General features: G+C 47.0%; 1 protein-coding gene across 2 annotated transcripts in view; it reads right to left on the reverse strand.

Moving 5' to 3' along the window:
* Positions 1-8,069, reverse strand: part of LOC137302343 (CD209 antigen-like protein C) — a 47,681-nt gene extending 39,612 nt beyond the window's left edge. For both annotated transcript variants that reach the window (XM_067971978.1, XM_067971980.1), the window contains exons 1-2: positions 7,840-8,069; positions 6,011-6,202 (exon numbers count right to left, since the gene is read on the reverse strand). The gene's annotated coding sequence lies outside the window, so the exon portion shown is untranslated. The remainder of the gene's footprint in view (positions 1-6,010; positions 6,203-7,839) is intronic.
* Positions 8,070-8,300: the final 231 nt, after the last annotated feature.

Genomic DNA, 8,300 nt, shown 5'->3' on the forward strand with positions numbered 1-8,300 from the left:
GAGAGAGTCTGTGTGGAAAATGGAATTGGTGGAGAGAGAGAGTCTGTGTGTATAATGGAATTGGTGGAGAGAGAGTCTGTGTGTATAATGGAATTGGTGGAGAGAGAGTCTGTGTGTCTAATGGAATTGGTGGAGAGAGAGAGTCTGTGTGTCTAATGGAATTGGTGGAGAGAGAGTCTGTGTGTACAATGGAATTGGTGGAGAGAGAGTCTGTGTGTATAATGGAATTGGTGGAGAGAGAGAGTCTGTGTGTCTAATGGAATTGGTGGAGAGAGAGTCTGTGTGTACAATGGAATTGGTGGAGAGAGAGTCTGTGTGTATAATGGAATTGGTGGAGAGAGAGTCTGTGTGTGTAATGGAATTGGTGGAGAGAGAGTCTGTGTGTATAATGGAATTGGTGGAGAGAGAGTCTGTGTGTATAATGGAATTGGTGGAGAGAGAGTCTGTGTGTATAATGGAATTGGTGGAGAGTCTGTGTGTATAATGGAATTGGTGGAGAGAGAGTCTGTGTGTGTAATGGAATTGGTGGAGAGAGAGTCTGTGTGTACAATGGAATTGGTGGAGAGAGAGAGTCTGTGTGTATAATGGAATTGGTGGAGAGAGAGTCTGTGTGTATAATGGAATTGGTGGAGAGAGAGTCTGTGTGTACAATGGAATTGGTGGAGAGAGAGTCTGTGTGTGTAATGGAATTGGTGGAGAGAGAGTCTGTGTGTATAATGGAATTGGTGGAGAGAGAGTCTGTGTGTATAATGGAATTGGTGGAGAGAGAGTCTGTGTGTACAATGGAATTGGTGGAGAGAGAGTCTGTGTGTATAATGGAATTGGTGGAGAGAGAGAGTCTGTGTGTATAATGGAATTGGTGGAGAGAGAGTCTGTGTGTACAATGGAATTGGTGGAGAGAGAGAGTCTGTGTGTATAATGGAATTGGTGGAGAGAGAGAGTCTGTGTGTATAATGGAATTGGTGGAGAGAGAGTCTGTGTGTATAACGGAATTGGTGGAGAGAGAGTCTGTGTGTATAACGGAATTGGTGGAGAGAGAGTCTGTGTGTATCATGGAATTGGTGGAGAGAGAGAGTCTGTGTGTATCATGGAATTGGTGGAGAGAGAGTCTGTGTGTATAATGGAATTGGTGGAGAGAGAGAGTCTGTGTGTATAATGGAATTGGTGGAGAGAGAGTCTGTGTGTACAATGGAATTGGTGGAGAGAGAGTCTGTGTGTATAATGGAATTGGTGGAGAGAGAGTCTGTGTGTGTAATGGAATTGGTGGAGAGAGAGTCTGTGTATAATGGAATTGGTGGAGAGAGAGTCTGTGTGTGTAATGGAATTGGTGGAGAGAATTGTGTGTGAGAGAGAGAGAAAAGAGGAGGCAGAATCTGAGAGAGAAGGGGAGACAGTGTATGAGTGAAAGAAGGGACAGAGAGCTTGTGTGTCAGAGCAAAGGAGAGAACAAGTCAGGGTGTATGAAAGGAGGTTGAAAGTAGGGGTTGATTTTAAACCCCAAGAACGGGTGGGTTGGGGGCGGGTGGGTGTTGAAAGTAGTTTTTTGGGTCGCGACCACAACTCGGCTTTATTTCCGGGTTGAGCGCCGGCGTGTAAAAGTACAGGCTTCCCATTGGGGATGCAAAGTCTGAAAATGTTGCGGTTGTGACCCAAAAAACCATCTATTTTCAACTCCCACCAATCCCCAACCGGCCGATTCTTGGGGTTTAAAATCATCCCCCGAGGTGTCTGTGCAAGACATGGGAGAGAGAATCTGTGTCTAAAAGAGGAGACCAAGGACCTGAGTACAACAGTGTGAGATAGTGAGTCTCAGAGAGTCTGTGTATGAGGGAGTGAGTCTGTGAGACAGACTCTCAGAGAGTCTGGATGTGGATGAGGGAGAGTCTGAGAGATAGGGTGGGAGGGAGATATGGGGCCCGATATTAGAAGGGAGGTGGGTTGGCAGTGGGGGGTCGACTGGGCGCGTGGGTAACCCACCCAGTGAAATATGTGGGTTTGGCACGTGGTCATAAGTAAATTGAAGCCAATTACCTTGGCTTCCGGGTTTCATGCTGGAAAGCTGCGCCGTGGGTGGACTGCACACCCGCATCATAGGCTGTCAGCTGGAGGAGCCCTATTTAAAAGGGGCAATCCTCCACTGACTGGTGCTGAAGAAAATAGGCAAAATTACAGCATGGAGCAGCCCAGGGGGAAGGTTGCTCCCAGGTTTAATGATGCCTCACTCCAGGTCTTACTGGATGGGATGAGGAGGAGGAGGAGGAGGAGGGAGATCTTCCACCCGGCGGACAGGAGGAAGTGGCCTGCCTCTGCCACCACGAAGGCCTGGCTCAAGGTAGCAGAGGAGGTGACCAGCACCACCAACATATCACACACCTGCACACAGTGCAGGAGGCGCTGCAATGACTGAACCAGGTCAGCCGAAGTGAGTACTCTTACTCATTCCCCTACACTCCGTCTGCCACATCACCGCCACCACCCCACATCTCCTTCTGCACTGCCAACACTTCTCAATCACATCACTCCTCACACCCACTGAACCCTCATCCTCATCTTACATGCACTTCCTCACTTCCCCAGTATTTATCTCACCACGACCACTCAACCCAATCCGTAAACAATCTCATGGCTGTATCTCATACTCACCCTCCCATGCATCTCTTTCACGGTCAGTCTCTCCCCACCTGCCACTACCTGTGCTGCAGCTACAGGGCATCTATCATGTATGTGTAGTAGGAAGCATAAGGCAAACGTGTCGTGAGCATGAAGGGGATGCACAAGGGTGTTTGAGGGTTTGTCATGGTTTTTACTTATATTTGATTTCTGATCAACTCACATTACATATTATATTGTCATCACTACTGCTACATCTTGGCCATTCCTGACTGGCTTGTCCAATAAGGCCCTTTCATGAGGTTCTCCATGAACACCCTTGATGCCACCCATTCGGTCACCCTACAGTGGGTGTCTGTGTAGTTGCATGACTACTTTGTGCAGGTGCCTGTTGCGCAGCACTGTGTTGTGTAGCTCCATGTGGCAGAGGTGGACGGCGTGCCTGGCGAGGCTGGTGATGTTGCTCGTCCTCCAATGGAGTGATCAATGCAGCTATGGAACCCCCCACCCCCATCCTGACGCTGTGAGTGTGAGGGGGTCCGCAAAGTAGGTAAATGTGTTTGGACAGCAGAGTTTAGGGTATGATGTAATAATTTTGAGTGTGGAGACAACGGTGTGGCAGACAAAACTTTGTCTGAGGTGACAGAGTGCCCTGCTGCAATGAATGAGGTATTCCCCCCAACTGTCAAGGAATCCTCTGCATCTCCCAATGGCTGCTGACTGAAACACGTCTGCAACAACAGGGAGTATTTCCCACAGCATGGGAAACACGCTGAGGATAGTCCAAAATCACATCCCTGCTAAAATCTCTTCCCAATGAGGTATGTCAACGACCTCAAGTACCTCCCTAACTATCTAAACTGTCATCCCGCCGGCTTTAATTGGCGGTGGGAGTCCCGCATGCGGGGGCTGCGCACGCACCGATTCGCGTCATTGGGGAAACCAGAAGTGGGCAGGTTGGAGCCGGGCTCCGGACCCGCTCCGGGATTCCCCAATTTTAGGAACCCCCCACGCCATGAACGCACCCGATCGGCCAACCTAAAATTGACCCCATGGTGTGTGTATATAAGAGTGAGAAAGGAAAAGAGAGGATACGGGAGACAAGGGAGAGAAACAGTCTGTGTGTATGAAAGAGAGGAAAGGGGAAGAGTCTGTTTGTGTATGAGAACTGATGGATAGAAATATGAGAAGTTGGAGAGGAGAAATGAGAGAGGGAGAGAGAGGGGATGGGTAAAGGACAGAAAATTGAGAGTTGTGGTTAATGGATGTTTCTTGCACTGGAAGGGTTCAAACCGTGGTGATCCCCAGGGTCAGTGTTGGCACCATTGCTTTTCTCAATATCTGTGGATAGAAATGATCTGGACCTTTACAGCTGCCACAAAGATAAGGAGTGAGATTAACCATGAAGATGATTGTCAACAACTTCAGGAGGAGGCAGACAGGTGAGCAGAATGGGCAGATAGATGTGAGATAGAATTTAATGGGGAGAGATGTGAGGTGAGAAGAATAAGGAGAGGAAATAGACACTATACTGTAAAACTGTAAAAGGAGTAGAGGAGCAGAGAGATTTAGTGATTCAGATACACAAATCTTTAAAAGTGGGGGGACAAGTTGATAAAGCTGTTTTACAAAAACCCCCATGGGATCCTCGGATTTATAAATAGGGGCATAGAGTATAAAAGGAAAGAGTTAATGCTACACCTGGACAAATCATTGGTTCGGCCACAGTCAGAATATTGTGTCCAGTTTTTGGTGCATTACTTTAGTAAGAATGTCGCGGCCATGGAGAGGGGCAGAAGAGATTCACTAAGATGATCCCAAGGATGAGAGTCTTCACATAACTTTTCATGAGAGCAGAGAAGTTTAAATAAGATCTGAGAGTGGGGATCAAAATTATGAGGGGGTTTTGATAAAGTAAATGAGGGAAATCTATTTCCACCAGTTTGTGAGTCGGTAACTGGAGGGCATCAAATTAAGACCAAAAGAATGAAGTGAGAGGTTGGTTTTCTTTTTGATGCAGAGGGTTGTTCGGACAATGGAATGTCCGACCAGAAACACTGAGGGAAGCAGAATTTAAAAAGGAAGTGAATAAATATCTGTAAAAGAAAACCTTGAAAGGCCTTCGATAAGGTATCGCATAGTGGACTCATGACCAAGGTCAGAGCTTGTGGAGTCAGGGGACAGGTAGCAGAATGGATAGCAAGCTGGCTACAAAACAGAAAACAGACAGTAGGGATTAAAGGTAGTTACTCAGATTGGCAAAAGGTGTGAAGTGGTGTTCCACAAGGATCGGTGCTGGGAACACTGTTGTTCACCATTTGCATAAATGATTTGGACTCAGGAATCGGGAGTACAATTTCAAAATTTGCTGACGACACCCAATTGGGAGGTATAGTTAATACTGAAGAGGACTATGACAAAATACAGGAAGACATTAATAAATTTGCAAAATGGACGTGTAATTGGCAAATGAATTTCAATGTAGATAAGTGTGAGGTGGTACATTTTGGTCGGAAGAATAAGGAGGCCGCATACTGCTTGGATAATAAGAGTCTAAATGGGGTAGAGGAGCAAAGGAATTTAGGGGTACAGGGACACAAATAATTAAAAGTAGCAAAGCAGGTTAATAAGGCATTAAAAAAGCAAACAAGGCACTTGGGTTCATATAAAAATGATACAGAGGCACCGGAGAAAGTGCAAAAAAGATTTACTAGGATGATACCAGAACCGAGAGGTTAAACCTATCAGGAAAAAGTGAACAGACTGGGACTTTTTTCTCTCGAAAGGAGAAGGCTGATGCGGGGGGGGTGCACTTGATAGAGGTTTTTAAGATTATGAAAGGGTTTGATTGGGTAGAGATGGAGAAGAAGTTTCCACTTGTGGGGGAGACCAGAACTAGGGGCCATGAATATAAAATAGTCACTAATAAATCCAGTAAGGAATTCAGAAGGAATTTATTTACCCAGAGAGTGGTTAGAATGTGGAACTTGCTAACACAGAGAGTTGAGGCAAATAGCATAGATGCATTTAAGGGGAAGCTAGATAAGTACATGAGGGAGAAAGGAATAGAAGGATATACAGATAGGGACAGATGAAGAGAGGTGTGAGGAGGCTCGTGTGGAGCATAATCACCAGCACAGACCAGTTGAGCCGAATGGCCTGTTTCTGTGCTGTAAATTCTGTTGAATTCCAAAGAGTCCATAAATACGGAGAATAAAAGTGGGCCCAGCACTGACCCCTGGGGGAACCACTTCCAACCCTTCTCCAATCTCAGCAACTCCCATTAACCCGGACCCTCTGTTTCCGGTCCCCAGACAACTTTCTCCCCTGCACTGTTCCATTTCCTTTTAAACAGCCCACCTGAACAGACTGGACATTACCCCGGGGATCCCCCAGTTACCTTCACACCGTTGCTCGCCATGTCCCTGATTTCACTTGACATCCTTCACAGTCTCATCGAATTGTCTTGGTGCCTCCCGGCCGTGTGAACATCCAAAGAGGTTTCCAGTCAGCCTCAAGTATTTTCCAGCAGATTGCTTCAAATCCAGTGCGGTTTTCCTCAAAACTCCTGGAAGTTCAGGCACGAATTCTCCTGTGGAAGAAAGTCACATCGTGTTACGGGACGGAAGAATTAACGACCCTTCTGAAGTACTCGGTGTTGGCCTTGGCTCATTTGTATCACTCTCTCAACTCTAAAATCATAAAGGTTGTGGGTTAAAGCCCCCCCTCCAGAGACCTGAGCACAAAATCGAGGCTCACACTCCAGTGCAGTACTGAGGGAGTGCTACACTGTCGGAGGTGCCGTTTTTCAGATGAAATATTAAACCGAGGCCCCGTTTGCCCTCTCAGGTGGCTGTAAAAGATCCCATGACACTATTTGGAAGAAATGCACGGGAATTCTCCCCAGTGTCCTGGCCAATATTTATCCCTCAACCAACATCACTAAAACAGATTATCCGGTCATTATCACATTGTTGTTTGTGGGATCTTGTTGTGCAAGAAATGGTTGCCTACTTTACAACAGTGACATTATTTCCAAAGCCCCCGACTGGCTGCGAAGATTTGGGACACGAGGATGTGAAAGGCGCTGGAGAAATGCAAGATCCCCCTCCCCCTATCCGGGGCCGCCCTTCCCTTTAATCACATTTCCCATCTCTCAAATCTCGGCCGCTGCAGGGCCCTTTAAGAGGCCTTGGGCCGATCTCCAGGGTCAGGGTCCTGAGTCAGGGTTCATAGGGTGGGCTCTTTAGCGCTGAGTGGAGGATGGAGACGGTCTGTAACCTCTGACCCTGAATCCAGGTGAGAATCCGCCAATCACGGGACCCATGATGCCACAGAAAGGATTGTGGCGTCATCCACCGCGTGACGGCCATGTTTGCGTGACGGTCACACTGCGCATGTGTGCCGTTAATTTACATAGAATTACATAGAATGTACAGCACAGAAACAGGCCATTCGGCCCAACTGGTCTATGACGGCGGTTGTGCTGCACACGAGCCTCTTCATCGAACCCTCTCAGCATAACCTGCTATTCCTTTCTCCCTCATGTGTTTCTTTAGCTGCTCTTTAAATGCATCTATGTTATTTGCCTCAACTGCTCCTTGTGGCAGCACGTTCCACATTCTGACAATTCTTTGTGAAAAGAGGTTTCTCCTGAATTCCCAATTACATTTATTAGTGACGATCTTAGATTGATGACCCCTTGTTTTGGTCTCCCCCACAAGCAGAAACATTTTCTCTACGTCTCCCCTATCAAATCCTTTCATTATCTGAAAAGACCTCGATCAGGTCACCCCTCAGCCTTCTCCTTTCTCGAGAAAAGAGCCCCAGCCTGTTCAATCTTTCCTGATAACTCGATCCTCTCAGTTCTGGTACCATCCTTGTGAATCAGTTGGGTGTTATTGATTGATTGCTGTGATTTGTTTAGTGATTGATTATTGATTAGTTGGGTGTTATTGATTGATTGCTGTGATTTGTTTAGTGATTGATTATTGATTAGTTGGGTGTTATTGATTGATTGCTGTGATTTGTTTAGTGATTGATTATTGATTAGTTGGGTGTTATTGATTGATTGCTGTGATTTGTTTAGTGATTGATTATTGATTAGTTGGGTGTTATTGATTGATTGCTGTGATTTGTTTAGTGATTGATTATTGATTAGTTGGGTGTTATTGATTGATTGCTGTGATTTGTTGAGTGATTGATTATTGATTGCTGCTCTGCCCATACCTGATGTCTGTCAGGAGCCTGCAGTCGAAGGCTGCGTGTGCAGAGCCGCAGAAGGTCAGGGCCCAGGCGCGGATCCTCATGGTTTTGGCGGAAGTTTTCTCTTCTTTGTTTAACGGTGCCTCGAACTCGAAAGACTGGAGTCGGCGGTGAGACTGGAGGCGGCGGGTGTCGCCATTCTCCGCCCAGGGCCGCAGCGGCTCACAGGCCTCGCCCGTCACCCCCAGCAACGGCCCCCCGCCCTCCCCCCGCCCCGTCGCCTCCAGCAACGAAGAAGAGCAGGGGAGTTCTCCCCGGTGTCCTGGCCAATATTTAATCCTCCACCAACACCTATAAACAGATTATCTGGTCATTTATCACATTGCTGTTTGTGGGATCTTGCTCTGCACAAAATGGCTGCCCACATTACAACAGTGACCTCATTTCCAAAGCCCCCCATTGGCTGCGAGGCTTTGGGTCGTCCT

This window comes from Heptranchias perlo, chromosome 35 (genome assembly GCF_035084215.1).
Source record: "Heptranchias perlo isolate sHepPer1 chromosome 35, sHepPer1.hap1, whole genome shotgun sequence".
NCBI classification, from domain to species: domain Eukaryota; kingdom Metazoa; phylum Chordata; class Chondrichthyes; order Hexanchiformes; family Hexanchidae; genus Heptranchias; species Heptranchias perlo.